The sequence below is a fragment of the Streptopelia decaocto genome (genome assembly GCF_964273445.1).
Source record: "Streptopelia decaocto genome assembly, chromosome: 2".
Lineage (NCBI taxonomy): Eukaryota > Metazoa > Chordata > Aves > Columbiformes > Columbidae > Streptopelia > Streptopelia decaocto.
In genome coordinates, this window is record NC_138655.1 from 21015177 (window position 1) to 21038827 (window position 23651).

Consider the following 23651-nt stretch of genomic DNA (forward strand, 5'->3'; position numbering starts at 1 on the left):
CTGGGATTGTGCACATCTCAGTCCAAAATGGCAACACAGAGTCAGGATAATCTTTGCTCTGGTAGCTTCAAAACCCATGTGGCACCTACACATTGGTTCCAAACTTCTTTGTACCTCACTCTGTGACCTTAAGTGTAGTCTCTTATGCTTGTGTAGCTGGTTCATTTTCATTTTGCTATGGAGTGCCCCACCCCCTACCTATGGCACAACAATTCTGCTTTGAAATCTTAAAGCCTGTATAAATATTTCTGTGAGGGTTTTAACATGTGCTACCATGGTGCCCCGTCTCCAGTCACACCAGGATGCGGTTGTGTAGCAACAGCAGAGAAGCACAGGGCGAAACAGTCCCTTTCCAACATATTAGCTGCTTAACTAGCAAAGTACTTTCCTTTCATCTGACAAATGCAGAGTTATGGCACAGAAACATGAAGCAAATTGGTAAATACAAGAACTGGCTCTGGGTTTTCTAATTGTCAACCCAGGCCTTCAATCACATGTTGATCCAGCCAGTCTCTCTACTGGCTTTGAATTGTTCTTTGTTTAACACAAAGCCCCTTCTTCACTACTGTCTTTTTGATTTTTAAGTGGCTACTTTGTGCAGTAGTTGCTGCAGAGACCCTAATAGATAACGCTTCCTACAATGTCATCGACTGGTTTACTATCACTGCTCTTGTGTGACTTGGGAAAGGGTGAAAGATAAATAATGATGAGCATATGCAAAAGGACACTTATAAAACAAAATTTATTTCCGTCTGGTTTTTTTTTAAATATATATACATAAAAACTTTCTGAAATCAGCACTTTTGATCTAATGGTATATTAACTCAAAGTTATCTTTAATGTAAGACTTTAATTGATACTTGTAGTGTAGGAAGAGTGCTAATGTTCTTATTAGCAATTATACAAAAAGATCACTTAGCATAGTTATAAACTATTGCTTTGTAGGATTTAAAAGCAGTTTGCAACTCTTAAGGACCATGCTATATAGCTAATCTTTTCTGTTTGACTAGAAAATGTACTTCTATAGAAATATATGTAAATTTGACACATCAGGTCAGTTCTAAAAAAATAAAGAAAAAAGATTAGCAGTAAGTAAATTGAATGAATTATGTACTTACTGCAAAGAACACTGGTATTTCCTAATCCCTTCTAAGGCTTTTTCTCTGTATGCAAGATTATGGATATTTTTCCTGAACATAATGATACGTTTTCAAGAGTCCCTAAAGGCTGATGCCTGAATCTTCTCACCTTTTAGAAAGAGGAATTATTTTTTTAAACTATGGGGCGTTATTAACACTTTCAAACTGGTTCAGAAAGAGACTAGATTGTTATACCCTGCCAGAGGAGAGTCAACATTTCTGAGAACAAAACCTACCTCCAAAGAAAACTAGGAGTCTTGTGTGGGGTCAGTGTCTTTGCAAATCACCCCAGAATGTGTTTAGGTTGCTGGAATTTTGGCTGGTAATTACAGCTAACTGAAACTCTTCCTATAGAAATTTACTTTACATTCACTTTCTTACGGGTCAAACACTGATGAACATGGGTTTTTCCAAAGCTCAGCAGTGCTGTTATAAAAGATGGACAAACCGTTGTGGTTTATTCTAGACTTTCAGTTAAACTCTTGATGTTATCTTAATGAAACATTGGATATCTCTGGCATTTTCTTCATTAAGTACAAGTTTCATTGTTATTAAATATGTTGGCTCCTAAAACATTTCAATGAATACCCAAGTACTGTTGAGGGCCCCAAAAGTGAACACAGCATTTGAGGTATGACCTCACAATGATCCTAATAACTTATGATTCACATATGAGTCTAATAATAACAACACTCTGAAGCAGCCTGAGATTTGAAGTTGGAAAACCTTATGGAAATGTCAAATACAGTTATAATTCAAGCACTGGAAAACAGTTTCATAAAGAAAATGAAACTTCATATTGCTATAAAATAGTGTCGACAAACTAATTTTTTTGATAGTTTGTTTCCTGCTTATAAACTTCTTCCAATACCAATAAAGAAATAACCAAATTGAGCTGTAGAGAACCCTGAATTCTTCTCTGGACTTTTCATCTCTCTGGCTTACTAAAACAGTGCTAGATTCAGGATCAGTTGTTTCAGGAAAGCCTCTGTCATCATAAATATTTTGTTAATTAAAACAACAGATAATTTCATATGCATTGATAATTCTCACAATAATATGTAAATAGTAGATAATTTAAAATGCATACTAGTAGATAATTATTGATTTCCTCTAACACTGTGCAATCAATAAAACAGAGTTATTCTTTTAAAGTGCTGCAATTAACCTTTGGATTTCCACCAACACTATAGTTCAGCAGTAGAGTGAAACATGAACCATTTACAAACCTATGTGTGACAGTCCCTTGGTTCAGGAAGTTCCATAAAAGATCATTTTCTTCAGAAGGTGAGATTACACTCGCCTAACAAGTTTTATATTGCATAGATGATCATGTTTCAGCTTCATATCCTGAGGATTATATCTTGATGTTATTCCCAGGAACCGAAAGGATCTTCAATATGGTATTTTGTGAGTGTAAATGACTCAGAAATAGTTTTCTTCCAGAATTGCAGGAAAGAAGGCAAACTGGCATGTTAGTCCAGACAATGGGTGGCCTCTGACAAGAGCTGTCTGGCTTGCAGGGGGAGCATGACATGACTAGGATTTACAGTCCTCTGTTCCTGGGCAATTTTGGGAGCCCTAGCAAAGCACTGTTGGTTCAGTTCACACTTTATTTGTTCATGTGATTTATTTTCCAGATATGACTGAGAAAAAAAGGAGATGCTCTAGTCTTGCTTCCTTCATAGCCACCTCTCCTCTCACAGAATCATAGAATCACTTAGGTTAGAAAAGAGCCTCAGGATCATTGAGTCCAACCATTAACCCAACACTGCCAAGCCCACCACTAAACTGTGTCCCTGAGGGTCATGTTTACATGTCTTTTAAATACCTCCAGGTATGGTGACTCAACCACTTCTCTGGGCAGCCTGTTTCAACTTGACAACCCTTTCCGTAAATAAAGTTTTCCTAATATCCAATATCCTAATACCTGCCCTGGCACAACCTGAGGCCATTTCCTCTCGAATCACTTGTTACATGGGAAAAGAGACCAACACCCATCTCTCTACAGCCTCCTTTCACATAGTTGTAGAAACTGATAAGGTCTCCCCTCAGCCTCCTTTTCTTCAGGCTAAACAACCCCAGTTCCATCAGCTGCTCCTCATAAGACTTGTTCTCCAGAACCCTTCACCAGCTTCATTATCCGTCTTTGGATGCACTCCAGGATAAGGGAGAAGCTTCATCCCTCCCCATGGGGTCTGCGAGTACCGTCTCACAGCTGCGCTCCCTGTTTACTGCATTCCTCCCTATCACACAAACAGCCTGCCCTCTGTCTCAGAGATAAAATCATTCCAGGTGCCAAGCTGATAAACTCTGTGCTGGCCTTTTGTACCTACTGACAATGGAGGATGTGCTTGACGTTGCTGTTGTATTAGACACACATTCTAAGCATGTCCCTGAATAATGGTCAGAAACAGCATTCATCAGTTCATATGGTACAGACAGAAAAAATGTTGCCGGACTGGAGACAGGAACTTACAACTTTACCCAAAATGGCCCTAAGTAATCATTTCCATCATTGCCATTTATGGCCTTAGTTAAACATAAATAGTCACATTTGCTATTGGCCTTTTGAAGCATCAAAATCTGCCAAACTTGTGTGCTATGGGCAGATCTATGTTGTGGCTTTTTAGGTGAACCTGAGAACCTCAGCTGAGAACAGTTGAGTCAAAATGAGTTTCATGTGCGAAGTATTTTGACACCTCTATTCAGGTGCTGGCTTTTGGTGGGCTTTCATAGTAAGCAGAAAAGTTTCTTTCTAATTCTGTCCCAGAAGGGCTTGCTGCCTTGTGCAGCAAAGGCAGAGCTGGATTAATAGGCAAACAAAATTCCTTTCAGCAATGTGGATGTAGGGATGGGCCATAAGAAAGCTTTATTGTCAGGCTCATATTTCTGCGCATAGTGTAGGAATAGCCAAAGTGGTATTTCTACTCAAAACCATGAAGCTATGATGATAATTTTTCAAATAGCACTATTTCATTTTTTTAAAGAAGAAAGCTAAAAAAGGCCCTGTCTGAATACTAAGCTAAAAGAAATACTAAGCTAAAAAATGCCTTGTCTGATCAGAATACTTCTGATCTAAATTAAAGTCTTTGGAACAACATCAAAACTTTTTATCTGAAGTCAGTTCAACCTTTAAGTGTTATGGATGGTTTCAAAGATTTATGCAAATATTTTGTGGCCTTCCTTTCCTCTATGGCCTGAGCTTACTGCGTCTACAGCTCTCTTATGATGCACTATGGCATACTGTCATGGCAATCATGCACTGCAGGAAAGGCTGCCTAGCCCTTAGGCAGGAGGAAGGGCTAGAATGGCAGATCCCAAGAGGAACTTCAACATCACAGGCTGCTGCAGCTTCATGTGGTCTTCAATCAACCTTCCTTCAGTAGGTTTTAATGCAAGAGAATTCAATATGTTGATATGAAAATGCAGAAATGTCTCTTTCTGATTTGGGAAAAAACAAGGGTTTTTTTCCAAAACATTTCAAACAATTTCTCAGAATATTTTTGTCTTTAAGCTGTTCATAGAAGAAAAGTAACATTGAAATATTTGAGCTTAGAAAACATTTGAATGAATGGTCATGGTAGCCTCAGTTAGTCCAAAGAGGATGAAATGCTCTGGAAGACAAATAGAGAAAGAGGAATTCCAGAAGGACAGAGACGGCACCATTAAATGTTGGATACACAAACTGGATCAGGCATTTATGTGAATGACAGCGAACTGCTGGTCATGTGCAGCAGAGCTGGTGAGACTGGGTGACTGAAATCATCTTTGCTTAGCCTTTAGTCTAGGATGTGCTACCACTTTTTTCCTCTGTGTGGTTGTACATCCATAAATCCTCCTTTGATACCTGTACTAGGCTATGATTTTATTTAGCTGAGTCTCTTGAGAAATTTGTTTAATTATTATTTTATTTTGGTGACCAAAGCATCCATTGAAAGTAGCTGGTTAAGGTTTATCACAATTTTGACTGTGGGAAACTGCATGGATGGACCATTATCAAAGAAATACTTTTACTTTTGGCTTATCATGGAAACAAAATCATACTGCCTTTGTGAAAGCATATACAGATGTGGGTTCCCTTCTCAATAACTGTTGAGCTTATTGTCCTTGTGGAAATCAGCCCTCAGAGGTAATTACACTGTGAAAGTAGGTGACTTGTTAGAGGAAGGAGATAACATACATTTCCTCAGGAAAAGATGTTGGGTGAGCTCACCCCCTTTTAGACACTAGGTAATCAACAGCAGAGGATGATACACAAATGGGCTGGCCATAGAAGTTTCAGATGACCTTGCACCTTTCTAGACAAGTAGAACAGAAGAGACAAGCTATAGAAACCAGGCACCATCAATTACAGTGCCTGTAGTGTTTCAAGAGAGGGTTTCTTTTCCCCTCTTTCTGATGCTACCATGGTACTCATTCATTCATTCAAAGAGTCCAGTTCTGACCCTGAATTAAGGAGATGACAGAGAAAAGTCTTTGTGAGATATTTGTGTTCCCACAGTTCTTCGAAGCTTCCAGACACCTTGCAGCAGTTCTAGCTGGAAAGTGTAAAGAGAAGAAAAGTAACTAAGAATACATGTTAAGTATAACTAATCTATTTGTCTCCACTCTGCCACGTAGCTATCTCAATACATGATCAAGGGATGCTCTGGTCTCGGTTTATGTCACAGTGCTATGCTTGGAGCAGGGTTGCTACAGAAAGAAGAGTTGATACTGGATAGGATGAGGTTTATGAACTCTGCTTTTTTTCCTTCTTGTTTTGACAGCCTGCTGTCAAGTAGGTCTTCTGAGGAAAAAGAGATGCGGCTTTTAGATAGGATTTCTAGGGCAGACTGGTATTAAATAGAAGGAGCTAAAATACTTGCATTTCATAAAGTTTGGCGTTCATACTCCATGACAGTTTGATTTAAAACGTAGCTTTGTTTCAGAACTGGAAGACATTTCAGAGTATTTATTAATACAAAGACCAGGGAGTGGAAGTCCCAGAAGGACCAAAATCCTTTCTTTAGGAACAATGCTATGCCATAAAAACTGTGCTAATTAAATTTACATATTCTGCAAAGAGAGCTGAAATAACAAATTACTAAGCAATGGGTGTTGCTGAGTCAAATGTCACTTTGATTTTAGTGTAAATGTTCAGCTAAAAGCTTTTGCGTGAGATTTAGATCTTTAAGAGTCATGTTTTATGCAGCTTCTAGGGGGGCAAAAATTCAGAGATTGTAAGATTAGCAAAGGTGATTTGTACTCATCTCCATCTGAAAACCACTAACATTGAAAGTTAGTCCCCATCTATACTGTGAACTGACCCTAATACCCATCCAAAATAAACACTAAATCGATGAGGAGGTTCAAATCAAAATTCAGATGCCATAGCTTATGTGTAATGTCTAAACTTTTCCTTCCATAGCTGGCAATGTCTTAGATTTATCTCTATTATACTGCTGTCAGTGCTCATTGGTTTTGCACACTCCAGCTCGATGGTCCATTTAATTACCATTAATCTGTTTTGAATATACAGCCTGCATAGGTAAGATGTGTACACTGCAGTAGCCAGTTTCTTGTAAAGTACTATCTTTATACAATTAATTGTTGATAGCCTACTCCTCATTTTCAGATCAGCTCCTTATAAAATTCCTGTAGTGTGGCAATTCTTATTGTAACTCTTTTTTTTTCCTAAATGCAAGGTCATTGGCAAAGTTGTTGGTGTAATTTCTTATTGTGAAGGTTGGCTTCTAACACCAGTCTAGTAACTGGACTATACAGCTGGTTCTTGAAGAAAGGCCTTTGCATCATTTGCCATCTGGTTATTTGGAAGTTTATAGAAAATGAATTTGGTGTCATTCCCCAGATGTCCAGCCTCTTTTGCCATTTTTGTTAATTGGCCCAATTTGCTGGCCAGCTCCAAAGAAGGGACAAAATATTAATAGATTTTAGAAATCAAATTCCTCCGTCTTTCAGAGAAATGACTGAAAGGTTGGCAGGATGGAGCAGGAGAGCTGTCACTCTCATAATTTACTTTCCAAGAGAATTTCTTCTTGCAGTAGCCAAGGAATCTGTAGAAAATCTGAATTAGATTTTTTGGTCATATTTAAAGAAAAGTTTTCATTCCCATAGCTGATGGTGTCTATTAGAGCAATGGAAATGCACATTCAAGGTGAGCAAGCAATATTAGCCAAGCTGAAAATTATTGTAATGTGTCACAGAGGAGTAGCTGATTATGATTTTTTTTGGTCCTATTATCGAGGTCAAGAAGGAAGAACAAAAGATTTATTCCAAGTTTTTCATGTATGTCTGGAATAAAAAATTGTTATGTAGGAAGAACAGGAGTTGACTACCTTCTCAATGTAAGTATCAAACTACAGAACTGCACTATCTAATTTAAATCATTCTTTAGGAAGCAGTGAATATAATGACTCAGAATTGTGGAAGGTGAACTTACTGACTGTAAAGAACATTAATATTAGAAATATGAAAAGATTTGTGGTATGCCTACCTCTTATGAAAGCTAATCTCTCAAGTCACTGGGGTAAAAAAAATGATACCAAGTTTGTGATTTCTAGTTGATTAACCATGGCCCAAGAATTTTGCTAGGAGGTGAACTTGAGACATGGGAAATTCAATGCTGCTTACATGTCAGACCATATCATTACAGTGGTAATCATGGGAGGCATGCACACTCCCAGAACTCGATACAAGAGAGAACTAAATACCCACCTCATCAAAGCTGGAACTTCACTTCAGCAAGTACAAGAAGTAAATAATTAGCTTTGCCTCGGGAGCTGATTTCTGTTTTTTTAAAATAGGATTTACTAGGCAGACCTGTGATCCACATCTTAATCACTGCTTCTTAGAAAAACTGATTATTAAATGCAGGCCTGTGATCCATATGGTAATCACTTGCAAAATTGTGGAGGGTATTCAAGGCAAACGGTCTAATGTCAGGTCTAGATATAACATCTTTTGGTATTTCACTGTCATTTTTTGGTTTATGTGGGCAAAGACTCCAGTGATACGCAGGAAATGTTTACCTCACAGAGGCAAAAGGATGCTGGGACAGGAATTGGCAGGGCTTATTTGGAGAGCTCTAAACTAGACTCCAAGGGGGATGGGATTGTAGCTGGGTTTGCATCAGTGGGGCAGCGTTCTAGAGTTGATGAAGGCTGGGAGGCCTCCCATACCCCTAGGGTGAAATCAGAGTGCTCAGCTCGCTCTCTGAAATGCATGTACACCAATGCACGCAGCATGGGGAATAAGCAGGAGTAGTTAGAAACCTGTGTTCGGGCAGGAGATTATGACCTAGTGGCAATTACAGAGACATGGTGGGACAGCACACATGACTGGAATGTGGTCATGGATGGCTATGTCCTTTTCAGGAAAGACAGGCCAGCCAGGTGTGGTGGCAGAGTTGCTCTTCACATGAGAGAGCAACTACAATGTATTGAGTATTGTCCAGGCACGGATGAGGAGTGAGTTGAGAGTCTGTGGGTGAGAATTAAGGGGCAGGCTGGCAGGGGAGATACTGTTGTGGGTGTCTATTACAGGCCACCAGATCAGGCTGAGGAAGTTGATGAGGCCTTCTACAGACAGCTGAGAGTGGCCTCACAGTCACTGGCCGTGGTTGTTGGGGGGGATTTTAACTTCCCTGACGTTTGCTGGAAGGACTACTCGGCCGGCCAGCCAGTCTAAGAGGTTCCTCCAGTGCCTTGATGATAACTTTCTGATACAGTGGGTGGAGGAGCCAACTAGGAGAGGAGCACTGCTGGACCTAATCCTCAATAACAAGGAGGGTCTGGTTGAAGCAGTAGAGGTTGAGGGCTGCCTTGGTTGCAGTGACCACGAGATGGTGGAGTTCAGGATCTTGTGTGGCAGGAATAGAATAGCAAGCAGAATTGCAACCCTGGACTTCAGCAGGGCAAACTTTGGCCTTTTCAAGCAATTGCTAGAGGAAATCCCATGGGCAAGGCTGCTTGAAGGTAAAGGGGCCCAAGATAGTTGGTTAGTGTTCAGGGACTGCTTCTAGCGGGCACAATGTCAGAGCGTCCTGACACATAGGAAGTCAAGGAAGGGAGCCAGGAGACCTGCGTGGTTAAACAGGGAGCTGCTGGGTAAGCTCAAGTGGAAGAGGAGAGTTTATAGATCATGGAAGGAGGGGATGGCCACTGGGGAGAATATAAGGCTGTTGTCAGAGGGTGTAGGGAGGCAACTAGGAAAGCTAAGGCCTCCTTAGAATTAAACCTGGTGAGAGGGGTCAAGGACAACGGAAAGAGCTTTTTCAAATATGTGGCAGATAAAACTAACATCAGAGGCAATGTAGGCCCACTGATGAATGAGGTGGGTGCCCTGGTGACAGAAGATACAGAGAAGGCAGAGTTACTGAATGCCTTCTTTGTGTCTGTCTACTCTGCCGGAGGCTGTCCTGAGGAGCTCTGTACCCTTGAGGCCCCAGAGGAAGTTGGGACAATGGAAGAGTTTGCCTCGGTTGATGAGAACTGGGTTAGGGAGCAATTAGGCAATCTGGACATCCATAAATCCATGGGTCTGGGTGGGATGCACCAGCGGGTGTTGAGGGACCTGGCTGAGGTCATTGCTGGACCACTCTCCATCATCTTTGCCAAGTCTTGGGAGATGGGAGAGGTGCCTGAGGACTGGAAGAAAGCAAATGTCACTCCAGTCTTCAAAAATAGCAAGAAGGAGGACCCGGGTAACTATAGCCGGTCAGCTTCACCTCCATCCCTGGGAAACTGATGGAATGACTTATCCTTGGTGCCATCTCAAGGCATATCAGGGATAAGAGGGTCATTAGGTACAGTCAACATGGCTTCACCAAGGAGAAGTTGTGCTTGACCAAACTCATTGACTTTTATGAGGACACAATGAGGTGGATAGATGATGGTAGGGTGGTGGACGTGGTCTACCTTGACTTCAGTAAGGCATTTGACACAGTCTCCCACAGCATCCTTACTGCTAAACTGAGGGAGTGTGGTCTGGACAATCGGGAAGTGAGGTGAACTGTGAACTGGCTGAAGGAAAGAAGCCAGAGAGTCGTGGTCAATGGGCCAGAATCCAGTTGGAGGCCTGTATCTAGTAGAGTGCCTCAAGGATCAGTACTGAGACTGGTATTATTCAATATATTAATCACTTATTTGGATGAGGGAATAGAGTGCACTATCAGCAAGTTTGCTGATGACACCAAGCTGGGAGGAGTGACTGACATGCCAGAAGGCTGTGCTGCCATCCAGAGACCTGGACAGGCTGGAGAGTTGGGCAGGGAATAACCTAATGAAATACAACAAGGGCAAGTGTAGAGTCCTGCATCTGGGTAGGAACAACCCCAGCTTCCATTATAAATTGAGGAATGACCTATTAGAGAGCAGTGTAGGGGAAAGGGACCTGGGGGTCCTGGTGGACAACAGGATGACCATGAGCCAGCACTGTGCCCTTGTGGCCAAGAAGGCCAATGGCATCTTGGGGTGTATTAGAAGGGGGGTGGTTAGTAGGTCGAGAGAGGTTCTCCTTCCCCTCTACTCCACCCTGGTGAGACCCCATCTGGAATATTGTGTCCAGTTCTGGGCCCCTCAGTTCCAGAAGGACAGGGAACTGCTGGAGAGAGTCCAGCGCAGGGCAACAAAGGTGATTAAGGGAGTGGAGCATCTCCCTTATGAGGAAAGGCTGAGGGAGCTGGGTCTCTTTAGCTTGGAGGAGACTGAGGGGTGACCTTATTAATGTTTACAAATATGGAAAGGGTGAGTGTCATGAGGATGGAGCCAGGCTCTTCTCGGTGACAACCAATGATAGGACAAGGGGCAATGGGTTCGAATTAGAACACAAGAGGTTCCACTTAAATATGAGAAGAAACTTCTTCTCAGTAAGAACACTGGAATAGGCTGCCCAGGGGGGTTGTGGAGTCTCCTACTCTGGAGGCATTTGAAACCCACCTGGACATGTTCCTGTGTAACCTCATCCAGGTGTTCCTGCTCTGGCAGGGGGATTGGACTAGATGATCTTTTGAGGTCCCTTCCAATCCCTAACATTCTGTGATTCTGTGATTCTGTGAAAGATGAAGTTAAAAGAGGAAAAAAATAAAGCAGATGAACAAGTGCTACGCTCCTTAATTATGTTCTGGAGAATGATAGCAGCCATGTGAGTAAAAATACTTTTTTGCTGGTGTAAGCGAGGTTGTGGATATCCATCTTACATCTGGACTGTACCCACTGGAGATATTATTGCACCCAGACTGCTCTTTGTTTTCCTGCCCCTGTCAACAGCCCCACAGGTGAAAATAATCATGCCACCACTTCTGATCCAACTGGATGTCCTGAAACTGGAGCCCTGGATGGACTGAATCCACTGGCCACACTGGGAGCAAATGGAGAAGGGAAGTGTCCCCTGATTTTCTGACCTGCAGAATGGGGATGGAGACAGCTCCCAGAGAAGAGCGGGCAACAAAGAGCTGGGAGAGCGATAGCGCACTCAGCCTGCAGGGCTGATGTGTAAAAATGTCAAAAGCTTATTTCAGGACGGTGTGCTGCTATGGTTGTTCCTATATAACAGGAAGGTTTTTTCTAGAGGAAACAGGTCTAAAATATTCCATAGACAGTAGCACAAAAGTACGTGTTCAAAAAGCCTGCATGTAATGAATATGCAAGAGGTTGTGCAGACACATTTAACTTTGGCTGTTTTTGCAGTCTCTATGCATTCTGAAGATAGCTTTTATATGGAATGTGTATATATCACGTACTTAACATAATCCAATGCTTTTTCTATATGAAAGAGCATAAAATATCTTGACTTCCTGTGATGAAAAATAGCAAAAAAATCTCAAAACTAATGTACTTGAATTGACTGATATAAAATGGAGGCTTTTTTTAAAAGGCTCTGAACATTTTCAGGAGTAGAGACACTTTAATTCACACTCTGTGCTTAACTAATGGCAGCTGTATTCTCCAAAATTGTACACTTGGTCCTGTCCTCCCACATGCTCTAACAGTGAACCAACGAAAGCTCTCAGGGGTTTAAAAATACTCTTACTGAGCTCAGGGCAAAGGAGACTTTTACACTGATGATATGCTACATGCCTTTTGTAAATCAGTTTATCAAACCCAAGATAAAGCTGAAAATTTAGAGATAAATTTTTAACTCTAATTATGCATGTGGTAATTATTAATAAACTGATGGACAGCAGCTGAGTATTCATTAGGTACTGAGTAGTCCTGCAACTGTCTCATTTATGTTGCTTTTAACATTTAGATATCAAAATAAATCATTAAAACAGCTATTGGCATTTTTAATTAATGATAAATCTGGATGATTTTGACAGAGCCTTAATCTTCTGGAGAACTGATACTTCTTATTATCACTGATGCTAATTGACTGAGACAGTGAGAAGTTTCACTGACCACAGTTTTATTTACACAATTAAGTTTAAGTAGCCAGGTATGAAAATAGGGTGCCTAATTTTTTGACAGTGTCATGTCTACGACAGCATACTGCTCAAAAGACAGACATTTTAAAAAATGTTGTTCACAGTTGGTACAAATGGTCATAACAAAGAGAGAGGAAGAAATCGCCCCTTTTCTAGAGGGAGCATCTATGCAGAAATTATATTTATCAGCTGTACTTACTGTGTAAGGACATATGTACTGGCACATGCTGGCTTATAGTCATGGTACCAAAAATTCCAAGAAACTAGCTTGCAATACCACCAGAAAAAATATGCCAAAGGCTAAAAAAAAAATACAAAACAATCTATTTTGCTGGTTGTATTTTAGATTTCCCAAGGGTTTCCCCCTCCATGTGGATGCATGGCACAGTTCCCAGCTGTATAGCAGCCCCTTGCCACTGTGTGACCCTTTGTGCCACAAACAGCTGGTGACCATGTCACAGGCAGATTCTGCCTTTGGGGTGCCTAATCAGCTCATCCTTCCTTCATGTTCATAGATGTGCTGTGACTATGCAAGGAATGCACAGTCAGTTTATCGCTTTTATCACTTGGAACATCCATGAAAATGTTAGATCAGGTTGACTAGTTTTTGACTATTGATCTGCATTTAGCTCAAGAGGAGTTCAAGCACAGTGCCTGCACCACAGCCACATCATACAACCAGAAGCAGGGCTGTGGCACTGCCCAGTGCTGTTGGATAGTCCATGTGCCAGATTGGGGTCATTCTTGGGACAGTGGTACATCCATTCTCAGTTTGTAGCTGGATCACTGTCGTTTTCCTCTTTGTTAACCACTGCATTCAACTCTTGGTCTTTTAGCCAAGGGAAAATTTTGATAGACGGTTCTTAGGATCAGGATTAGGATCAGGATCTGTGCTGCCAAACACAGAGGATATGTCCTTTTTGCTGTGTAACAGCCACTAAGAGAAGCATCAGCCCAATGTCACTTTGTGACAACAAAGTACAGTAGGGCCAACAATTTTGTCATCAAAGGGCTTTCATATGTCAGATGTTCACCCAGAAGATGTTGAGGGCTGGACTAGAGCACAAGTCTGGCAAAACCCAGACATTTGGTAGCCTAGCTCACAGACAAGAGTGTCCCAGTTTAGCCTTTGATTCTAGTGTAGTATTGCAGCTTGCCAAGTGTTATGGGAAACAAAACCAGTCACTCTTTATGAGGTGTCTCTTGGTGCCAAATGTGTCCTCACAGCTGCAAGCAGCAGCTTTCCTCTGGCACCTTGACCCCATATGTTGGAGGTGCAGCTGAAGGGGAGACACCTCTACATGTGTAAGTGCATGATGCAGAACTAACTGTGGAGTTTCAACTCTTTTTGAGCCTGAGTCTGCAATTTTGATCCCTGTAAGCATGGGAGTCCAGTTCCCCACTTGTGTTGCTATTCTGTCTCCATGCCTATGAAATGCTGCTGGCTGCTGAAATCAGAGGAGTTGCGTTTGAAAACAGGTGTGGTCCGTGGTGAATCTAAAATGGTTTTTAACTGTAAGAAATCAATAGAAATGAGCTGGAAAAAAAGGGACATTGGACTAAGCAAGAGAATGCGAAAAGTAGGTAGAAATCCACGGCAGGAAGCTAGGAAAAAGAAAAAAGAAAAAAAAAAAAAAAAGGAAAAAAAAAAGAGGCAGAAAGAAAGAAAAAGCCTGGGAAAAATTAGGGAGGAAGAAAGAGGATGGAAAGGATGGAAACAAAAGTATCACTGCTGAAAGAGAAAAATGCAGCAAAAGTGAACTCACAGACATTGGCAACACAGTGGAAAAAAAGGAGAAATACAGAAAAAGAGGGAAATGAATAATGTATTGCTCCATTTGCACTTCAGTTCTGGAGTGGATTTTGGAGTTATTACAGCAATCTTACAGTTTTCCATCTGAATTGGAATCAAGCCCTCACTTCACCCTTCACATCCTATTAGGCAGTTCTTAGATCATAACTTATTTATAGGTGCTTATAATCTCCCATCCTGGCTATGGTAGCTTTGCTACAGCTTGACCTTCTTGAGCCTTAAATGTCTTCCCTCTGGCACAGACCAGACGCAGCCACCTCCACATCTGTCTGAAACCGGCCTCCCTTTTCAATCTCTTGCCCTGAGTTTCCTTTTCTCTACTAGAACCTTTCTAACAAAATCTGTTTACCTTACACCTTTTTGCATCATCCCATTGATTGTGTTTGTGAGGCAGGCTTCCATGTACAATGCTTGTCACATCGTGTATCATGTTGCCCTTTACGCCTCAGATCTCTTCTGAATACTCCCTTCTTCTATGAGTCAAGAAAATACAAACTGATATCATCAAAATGTGTTTTACAGAGTAGAAACTACATTTTAGTCTAGAAAATTTTCCTGCCAAGTTCAGTCACCAAGATGTAGCCTATTGTAAGATGCATCATTTCAAATCCTATTTGTGAATTTTATGCGCTTTGGGACAAATTTTGCATTTTCTCTTGTGGTTGGAAAACACCTACCATATGGGTACAAGTAAACCACTTCAGAAAGTGCTGAAAGTCTTCATGAGTAATGGCAACAATAAGCAAGACCTGACTTGCAGCCTGGCTCACTAAGCTTTTGCTTTAGGCTACTGGATTCTCTGAATCTCTCCAATAAAAGGAAATGGAGAAGCAGCACAAAGGTCATCTCATTTACAACTGGATGAGTTTTGAGAATGAGAAGAGAAAGCTTGACTGCTCACCTCTTATCCATCTCTTGCCCCCCTTTGGCCCTTCCACTGCCTTAACCTCTCCCTCCAGCACAGAGGGATCTAACTTGTTGTACACTTCATTATTTCATTGCTTGATGTAAAGGAAAGGCTTTGACACCTTCATCTGCATGTGCTGTATAATGCAGGGAATTAGCAACAGGTGATATACTGATATACCCTGTCATGAAATATTACACGGAGGCACCCCGAGGTTAATTTAAGGGACAGCAGAGTCCAAAACAACCTTTATTAAACCAGTGGAAAACAGGGTTTTAGCACTCCACAAGTGACTTAAATACAGGTTCAGATATCAGTTGAGGAAATAATTTGAAGGGGCAGCAACTGTTACAACCGGCGGTCCACAGTGTGCATGCACGTGGCTGCACCAAAAAAATGCCGGAGTCGGCCCTGGGTCCCGGGGAAGCACACACTTGCCAAACACGGTGCAGGATTCTTTTTTAAAAGAGATGCACGCACTCGTAGTGAGTACGGGAAGTGTACACTCGCGATTCCGCGAGGGTAAATTTATAATACACTCGCAATTGTGCGAGGAAATAATTTACTTACACGTGCCAGTGTGCACGGAATCCTACACGTGCTTATTTGGAAGCACGGGAGGAAAATACACTCGCGGTTGTGCGAGGGGCTCTCAGTGGCCACTCGCGACTGTGCGAGGATTAAAGTACCCGTGCAAATGTGCATGGGAAATACATGTGCAAACGTGCACGGAAAGTGGGTGCCCCTGAAGCCTCCAAAACATCCCCCACACTGGCCGCAGGCACCCAGCGGCTCAGTGGCGCCTCGGCACTCCTTTCTCCTAATGGGCCTGGCCAGGGTGCTCTGGGGCCAAACAAAAGAAGCTGTTAGCCTCAAGTACCAGAGAAAGAGGGAGATGCGCCCACTCCTTCCAAACTGAAGGGGGGGAAGGGGAAAGAGGGGGGTTGCATTCCACCACATACCCTCTCTAATGCTGGAGAAGGGACCATCAGTGCAACAGTTCACTGTTTTGGCAACTAGCAGATTCCTGTGTCCTAATATCTTTGGTGAGCCAAAACAGTCCTCACCAGAAACAATTTGCCTCACCAGCTGTGCGTCTGTTCACAGAGAAGACGTCAGGTCCTGTCCGTTGCACTCTTCACCAAGAGAGGAACAGCTGATCATGTTCAGTGAGAAACTGAATTATAGCCACAGCAGAAGTCCTGCTGTAATTTCATCTGTTTCTCATTGCATTCTTAAAATTGTTTTGTTGTTTGCTTTGAAGTTATTGTTTGGCTTCAGTAATCTGGCAGTCCAAAATATTTAAAGTGATCTTTTAAAATACAATAATAAGATACAGATGATAACATGGTAAATATGACTAGCATATGATTTCAGCCTTTAAAATAGGAAAGATATGGGCATTGACAAAATGTCTGTAAGCCATCAAATTAAGTTGTTTTTAATAGAGTTAATATTTTTAAGGTCACTGAAATAGTCTTGCAAGCTGCTGCAGTTTGGATTTTTTTAAAATTTGAAAAGATCCATTTGTGCTTTAGAAAATTGTCTTTGAACATTTTAATGACTAATGACTTCTTGTAAAATTGTTTTGTATGTCTTTATAATATTCTGACATTAATGGAGTTGCCAGTTAAAAACAGAACCATTAAAATACATGTGCACAATTAAATGTTTTATTTGCACCAGGAAAGTCTGAATTGTAGTGAAATTACCTATTGTATCTGAGGAAATGTGATGTTATTAACAAGTCTGTTAAAGCCTGCTAAGATATTCAGCCTGTATTTCTTCTAAGTATAAGAGGAAGCAATTATGGTGGGGGAGACGGTGCTGTTTAATATTTGGCCACAATCTAAAGGCCTTACTGAGTTTGTATTCAGTCATTTTTTGAATTAAGCATCCATTGACTTTTGGAAACAGTGGGACTACTATGTATAAAGCCTGAAACTTAAGTACAAGAGTGTGGGCTATGTCTTTGGTGATGATACTAATTGTCTGGTCTTACACTTCATCTTTGGCATGCACTTATTTCTGGTAATTCAGCTTTCTATGCTGGTCGCATCAACTGGGACACACTGAGATGCTCTTGTGGGTCCTACAAACCTTGAAGCCTTGCAGGCTCACCGCACTTTCCCAGCTTTGTCTGCATCCCAGCCTTATCCACAGCCCATAATCACCACAAATCACATCCAGCCCTTCACCAGACTTAAGCAATTGCATCACCATGCTGCCCAGTGCTGCAACAGCTGACAGCAGGCCACAAGAGACCTGGGACTGGAAGGCCATATGATGCCTGCTCCCAGTTCAGCTGGACTTACCTTTGCCTCAATATCAAAGGGAATTAATGCAGGTTATGCCACGTGGTAAGCTGCTTCTGCCCACCCTACACAGTCAGCAGCTCTGGAGAGCCACCCTGGGTGGAACTGCTACTGGGTAATGAGACACCGCCAGCTGCTGAAATGACCATGTATTTGACCACTCACACCTCTACATCAGGAACAACCACCATTATGAATTACCATGTTTTTTCTTTTTTTTTTTTTTTGTTTGTGCACAGACAGCAGAACTGAATGTATACCATTAGATTCATGAAGAATGTTTTCCCCTCTGTATATAAATGTCAGCACCTGTATTTTTCTTTTTTTTTTCTTTTTTCTTTTTTTTTTTGCCACTTCTACAGGTTTATTGGCCATCTAGATCATGCAATGAATGGACAAGCACATATACATTTTTACTCACTTTGGCACCTTATGCTATTGTTGTTTGACTTTAGAAAAGCCCTAAGGTATTTTACGGTTCTGTAAGCGCTTACAGTTTAAGTATTTGGCCAGTTAAGAATGGACTGGTGTCCCAGATGCTCTTGGCAGTGTTAGAACAGGGAAACCAAACACACCAGTGAGACCACTTGTCCTGCTGCATCTGCCGCAACCCACGGTGTGCACAAAACCCCAAGAGGGGAAAAGTGTCCTCTCTTCTTTCTACCAAGAGCTGACTCCCACGCAAAACCAAAGAGCAAACACTCTCAATTCAGCAAAACAAGAGAACTCTGCCTCATTACCCGTAAAGAAAAACCCACCTTTTACATCTCAGTGAAGATGTATCTGTCCCTCTTAGGAAAATAGCCCTATCCACAGGGATGTGTGCTTTTTAACTGTTCTTTTTGAGGCATCTGTACCCAAAAGGCAAAAATCTAATTATCCTTCTTTCTCCTTCTTGGCCTGGAAATCATTTAAAATATTCCCTCTGGAAATCAGGTTCGTGAATTTTGGAACATATGTTTAGTGTGGCCTGTTACTCTTTTAGGTCTTAAAAAGGCCCAGATGCTTTGTTCCTCCCCATCTGAGTGCTCTCCCTGCCAGAGGCTGCTGCATGGGCATGGTGGCTGGGGGCTACAGAAGCCATGAACCTGCTGCAATGCATCTTCTCTGATTATGGACAGTTTAACAGGAATGGGCAAAAATCAGGCACAGAAACTTGGCACTAATGTTCATATTTTTTATGTCTCCTATTTCATCACCTTATCCTGCCAGTTTGAGCCTGTACTTGGAGTTGCAAAGAAGTCTCCCAGGAGCAAACACTCACTCTGCTCTGACTCCCAATATGCTGGAAAACAGAAAAGGGTAGACTCATTATTAGAAATCACGCTCCTGCCAGATCACTAACCACATTTCTTTGCCAAGGCTGGACTCATTTCTTTGCAGACCTTGTCCCAAGAGAATTGTCTGGAGAAGATCTCTGGCCCCAGGTGGCAACACCTGGGCACCTGGCAGAAGTAGCTGTCTCCTTGATGGCACATGCTAATGGTACTACCTGTGGTGGATACACTTGACCCACGCTCCCCGCCCCCAGCCAAAGCAGCAGCAGTTTGGTCCAGGCTCCAGAGGAGGGAAGGGCCTGAGCCACAGCCAGGCCAAGAACTCCTTCCAGGAGACCCACAGGGAAGCAGAATGGCACACTGAACACCGGTGGCTTGTGGGCGCAGGGAGTCTCGTGCCTACTTTTCCTACTGTATGCAATCTGACTACAAATCAACCACTTCATTCTACAAATACAACAGCCTGGATGAGCCCACTTTGAGCTCTCCCTGCTAAATAAGTGAGCTGTATGGCAATGGTTTTACTACTCAGAGGTCAGTGGATGAGCCCAATTCAAGTTCAATATTAATCATTTAACTTAAGCAGATGCACACCAAATGTAATGGATTATTTAGAGATATAAGGCTGTGTGATTTTTAATATACTCTTTGATTCATGTTACTTGGTAGACTAGATTTGCTAAAATTTTAAGCTCGTATTTACCAAAAGCAACTGCAGACTACACTAAACACCTGCAAGATAAAGTCTAGCTTGCATTTTGCTGGGAAAAATGGAACTAGCTGGGAAAACAATAATCCAGGGCTAACGCAGAGACATCACAACATCTGCAAAGTGAGGCCTATTTTGAACTTCGCTGAGAAAAAAGGATTTATCCAGACAAAACACCACGTTCAAGAATATGGACCAAAAACAATGTCAACAACTGAACAAAACAAAAGCCTACGTGGAGTCAGGGAAAAACGGTCCAATGAGGAGCAAAGGACCTGGTGGTGAAATATTGCTATTGGACTGAATCACGGTGTGAATGGTCTGTAAAGATATAAAAGTTTGTCGTTTTCTGTGCTTGTGCGGACCTCTGCGCAGGTACCCAGCTTGAGCCAGCCCTCCTGCTCTTCTACTCCTTTAAATTTTTATTTTTCTAGGAATTTTGTCTCCTGAAGCTCTGCTCTGCATATGGTTATTGGGTCTCACCTGCAAGTTTGCTACTGGAGTTCTAAAATACAGACTCCAAAGCGGATGGTTATCAGGGAGAGAAGAATCCTGACAGTTTACACTGCAATGGATAACGGCCTTGCATGAAAGTTAGTCTCCGCAGCCCCAAAACACAGACTCCGGAGTGAACGGTTATCAGGCAGGGAAGACACCTGAAGGTTTGCTTTGTGAACAGCTATGAGGTTCCTGGAGAGTAGGTAAGCAGCATTTGGCTTGGCATATTTCCCCCATGCAGTAAATAATAGAGTGAACCCGCCACGGAACTCTTTTAAGTCGCGCTTCTCTCTAAGAAATCTAAACACTGTTCTGCAGCAAGCAGAACCCTAATTACTCCCTTCGCGACACCAGTCTGCTGTCTGTTTTAGATGCTTGACCCACTTCTATGTGGATAGAGAACCTGTGGCTTCTTCATATGTGCTTGGAATGTAAAACGGGCATTTGAGATTAGTGGAGTGATGGTGTGCTGTGGCTACAGTACATCTGCTTAATGCCATATTGACCCACACTAGACCAAAGAGTGTTCTAGCTTGGAGCATTATAACTACTGCAGGCTGTTGACCAGAGCCTGCAGCTACTAGAACTTGAAATTTACTGATTTATGTCGCTGAGGCATGAGGACTAGATTTGCAGTACAGGTCTGAGGAGCTGCAAATGTGACTAGTAAAGCGTATAACCCCTTTACTGTGACTGCTTTACTGCTGGGTCGATAGAGAACAGTAAAGTTGTGTAAGTGGAGGTGACTGGGAGAGGGGAGTCTTTTGGAGAGCCTTCCAAGCCCCAGGCACTCAGGTCTACCCACTGGCTGCCAGTATGACCTCCATGACCAGAGGTGTGCAGAGCATGTCCCATCCCAAAAGATGACATTGCCTTCCCTTCAGGCTGGCTCCCCCTCGCCAGCAGCATGCAAACCTGCATCACCATGCTCACAGCGCTGTGCCTCAGAACTGCATGGGTCAGGCAGCTTAGCTTTGACTTGCTCTGGAGGGGAAGAAAAGTGTTACTGCTGTGGCCACAGACTGGCCTTGGGAGAAATACAAGGTGTTTCAAAAAGTTGGACCCAATTTGATATCACTATGTCTTTGGTATTGGGTCCATCTTTTTGAAAGTGTCTTGAAAACGAGTATAAGCAGGATGAGTGGTCTGGCTTGGTCATAGTTACTTTGTAAAGGTCTTGTCCAGCTTGTGGTAGTAACGATAAATCTGCTGAGCTGCTCCAGGCAGAAGGTTTTTGTCAGGGGAATTGAACATGTTACACGCTGGAGTTTTATTTTGAAGTGAAATGTTTTGCTGATCTGTGCGTACCAAACCATCACTAGTGGGAAGCCTTTGTTCGTCCTCACCACCTCGGCTGCTGTTTCAGCAGAGCCGAGAAGGCAAGAGCTGTTCCGTCCATCAGTGCATGTCACAGCATCAGGCACGGTGCCTGCACCTGGAGGTACAGGGCGAGGAGGGGTCAGATATCTGGGGGGCAGGCAGGGAAACCGAAATCCAGCAGTGTGCTGTGACTCTCTGCAGGCACACTGAAACCATCTGCCTGCCTCCAAACTTCTCCTCACAGACATATCAACATATAGGCAGGATGGGGGACACCTGCATGAAATTCAGTCCAATAGCATACACACCCTCTCAGTACCTATTGCCAGTATCAGTAATAAGAGAACTTAATTCTTATTTTGTTTTTCAGGAGTCAGGTGATAGGTACCTGTACTTAGGAACTTAGCCACAAAGCATCAGAAGTTATCAACAAGATCACATGAGAAATTCCGATGTAATTCTGATATATGGTTTTTATGCTCTAAAAAATTCTCTCTCTCTCTTATGAAGTTTTGTGAGTCAAATCTTTGCTGAAAGGAATCCCAACTGCTTTTCCATCAGACACACAGTGCCAGCGCATATGTTCCTCTCTGAATTGTGAAACGCAGAAAATGGAATGTGAGACAGCTGTGACGAGGTTAATAGTAAATTAGCATTTTCCTATTGGAGTGTGAAGAGGGAGGTGAGAAGCATTGTTAATTCTCCATCTCCCTAAAAAGTCTTAAGAAAACTAGTCAGTTATCTCACAACTTAACATTTTGCAATGCTGCTTAACATTCAGCTACAGTAAGTGAAAGCCAGCACTGGCTACTGTGCTATGCTTATTAAAGCTATCAGAGCATTACAGAAAAAGATTTATGGTTACTAGCAGGGAAGGAGCGTATGTTTCTAAGAAGAGGGAAAAGAAAATAATTCATAGTGAAAACATTACTTTTAGTTAGTTCGCATATACTATTATTTATCTCATGCCCCAAACTCAAAGTATGAAGTGTTTCTAAAGAAAAGGAACCCTTTCATTAAAGATATGTACTTTCCTGTAAACAAATGAACCACACGCAGTACAAATAAAGTTTTATTTTACTGACCAGTTGTCTCAAGCCTGAAAACACATCCATAAATTTGAACACATAAGAATATAAACTGCCCTAAGTTACAGAGACTAATTTCACTACAGTTAGTGAAGTTGCTTAGTGTTCTCGCCTGTATAAATGAGATCTTTTGTTCTTATTAAATCCTCATGCATTCAGGTGATACTGTACTATTTTGACTGTTGCATGACAGTCTACTTAATCTCGGAATAAAGCACAAGGAAATGTGTTTATTGAATAACAATATTTCTTTAGTGATGTATTCTGAGAATAGGGCTTTATCAAAAAGTCATATAGATGTATATGTACATAGAATCTTCTAAGTCCCAGGCTAATTGGGTATTGGGGTGCTAGAAGAGACAAGTGATATGCTTTGGCATAATGACAGTAGGTGTGGAGGGACAATTTGGGTGGTTTGTGAGCTGGAGGAAGCAAGTTGATAATGACTCCATTGCTTGGCTGGAATCTCTCCTGATTCTTCATTCTTCTGTGCCAATAGAGGCCTTCTAATGCTTCTCCTTTAAAAACAGTCTATGTCTTCCACACTGATGTAAAGATAAATAAACCCTTGGTAAGAGACAAGCATTCCTCTTACGCCTCCACCCATTTATTTGCCATGAATTTCCTGTTTGTTAGGGGTGATTTTCCCACATCATCTGTATTTGAACTTAGATTTGAAACCTGAGCAGGCATGAAAGAAATCTGCTGTAGGAAGGCAGACTATCTCTAGTGTTTATGCTTTTCACATACTGGCAGTAAGAAAGGAACCTCTGAGAACGGTGGCAGTGAGCGCTGGGGATAAGGCTGGAGAAGAAATAAGTTTTGTAATGTTCCAGAATAGGCTTGAAAAGATTCTTTTAGTAACCTTTCTCTCAAGCTCAAAGCTTTATCTTGTTGCTTTTTGACTCAAGTGCTTAGCCAGTATTCAGAGCTGTGCCCAATTACTCTGCTGGTAAGGGAAATTGATTTTTACAATAAGGCCTTTCTTTAGTGGAATTCAGCTTATTTACAAAGAAATCTACATGTCCTGAAGTTATAGACACAATTTTGGTGTGGACCACCAGTGCTAACAGTTCTGAATTCCCCAAGATACAAAAAATAAGAGTGAGGGATATTTAATTTTATGCAAGAGGCTTTATATATCCAGACTTTTAAAAAGC